This window comes from Orycteropus afer, unplaced genomic scaffold, assembly GCF_000298275.1.
Source record: "Orycteropus afer afer isolate SDZICR_OR568_19922 unplaced genomic scaffold, OryAfe1.0 scaffold00495, whole genome shotgun sequence".
NCBI classification, from domain to species: Eukaryota; Metazoa; Chordata; class Mammalia; order Tubulidentata; family Orycteropodidae; genus Orycteropus; species Orycteropus afer.
Window position 1 is genome coordinate 14654 of NW_006922082.1, and position 2363 is coordinate 17016.

Sequence of the window (2363 nt, forward strand, 5' to 3'; positions counted from 1 at the left end):
CCCATTCTCACTTCCAAGGAGCGTTCCAGCTGCACTCCCTCCAGGACAGATTTGTTAGTTCTTTTAGCAGTCCATGGTACTTTCAGCATTCTTCACCAACACCACAACTCAAAAGCATCAACTCTTCTTCGGTCTTCCTTATTCACTGTCCAGTTCTCACATGCATATGAGGCTATTGAAAACACCATGGCTTGGGTTAGGCACGTGTTTTGGTTACTTTGGGAGCTCTGGTGGCGTTGTACCTAAGGCATTTGCCTGTTAACCAGAAGGCTGGCGATTCAAACCCACCAGACACTCCTCAGAAGGAAGATGGGGCAATCTATTTCCGTAGTGATACTGCCTTGGAAACCTAAGGAGGGGTCGCTGTGAGTCAGATCCGACTCAACAGCAGTGAGTTTTTAGTTTTCTTGGCCCGCTGATGCTGGAGGGTTTTCTTCACTCGTCTGCTGGCTGACAAACCCAAGGTTGACAAGTAAAAAGGCACAGTCCCAATGTTACCAAACAACACAGCAGGCCACTAATTCAAGTCCATTGGAAGTCCCAAAATCAGTATAGCATGGCAGGCTGCTGAACAATGACTTGGCTATATGCAGGGTTCAAGCGTGCCATAAACTAGAGACCATTCCCAAAGATACTTCTTATATACAGGAAGCAGACCACATCCCTAAAGCAGCTACTCAGCTGCTTGTGGTAGATCCCACTATGGAGCTGATTGCCAGTCTCATCATGCGGAGTAACTACCACCAGCTGCCTAGCCATTCAACTAGGCCCAGCCATGCTGACACACCACCTTAACTACGACACACATCTTAGTCTTCAAGGAGATATCTTTGATCTTCAGCACTTGAAGGAGGTCTTTTGCAGCAGATTTGCCCAATGCAATATGTCTTTTGAAGTCATGACTGCTGCTTCCATTGGCGCTGATTGTAGAACCAAGCAATATGAAGTCTTTGACAACTTTAATCTTTTCTCCATTTATTGTGATGCTGCTCCAGTTGTGAGGATTTTTGTTTTGTTTATATTGAGGTGTAACCCACTTCACTCTTCGAGGTAGGTTGTACTCTGCCCCATTTTAGTCATGAGGAAACAGAACTGAGATTTGAAAAATGGGTCTTAGTGATACCCAAGCTGGGAGCTGTCCCTCTGCCTCCATCCCCCAACCCCATTTCCACCTCCTGTAGCCTTCTCCCCATCTGTTATGGAGAGAATTGTGTCCCACTAATATTTGTGTCAGCTTGGTTAGACCATGATTCTCAGTGGTTTAGCAGTTATGTAATGATGTAATGGGCCAGATATGTAATGAAACCCCATGGTGTGATCTGAGGTGATAAGCCAATCAGGTATAAGAGGATTAAGGGTGGGATGCAACACTCTTAGTTCCATCACATCCCTCATCCAATGTAAAGGTAGCTTCCCTGGGAGGGACCTACTACCACCAAGAAAAAGCCAGGAGCGTGTCCTTTGACCCAGGTCCTTATGCTAGGATCCTGCTAGGATCAAGGGACACAGAGAAAGCCACTCCTAGAGCTGGCACTCTGAATTCAGACTTCTAGCCTCCTAAATGGTGAGAGAATACATTTCTGTTTGTTAAAGCCATCCACTTGTGGTATTTCTGTTATAACAGCAGTAGATAACTAAGACATCACCCTTCATCTGTTTACTCAGAGCATCTACTTAGGCAGTTAAGATGCTGCAAAGATGCTGCAGAAACAAGGATGTTTGCAGCCCTTCCCAGGCAAGCTCTCTCTACCGCTTATCCTCCCCTACTCCAGAACATGGAGGGGACCTGGAAATCATCGAAGCCCCTTGTTACAAGCTCAAGAAATCAAGGCTCCCAGGAGAGAAGTGACTTTTCCAAGCCAGCCTACTTGTGAGGGAGCAGGACTCAAGCTAACTGTCCATTGTCTCAGCTCACTTCAGGCCTTAAGGAACTCTGCTGGCATAGTGCCTAAGGTATTTGACTGCTAACCAGAAAGTTGGTGGTTCAAACCCACCAGCTGCTCCACAGAAGGAAGATGGGGCAATTTACTTCCATAAAGATTTACTGCCTCAGAAACCCAATGGGGGTCACTATGAGTCGGAATTGATTCAATGGCAGTGAGTTTGGGTTGGATTTTGAGTTCTCCCATGATTGATTCTTCTAAGGAATGTATCTACCTGATGTAAATGTTCACCCTATATGCCTGTCTATTGTTTGGCTGGAAGCCATGGGAGTGAGTTTGATTCCAGACCTGAAGGGTGAAATGCAGGGTCTTATAGGTACTCTGTACAGAATACAGTCTGCAGTATGGATTATGTCTCAGTATAAAGAAAACAAAAATCCTCACAACTGGACCAATGAGCAGCATCACAATAAATGGAGA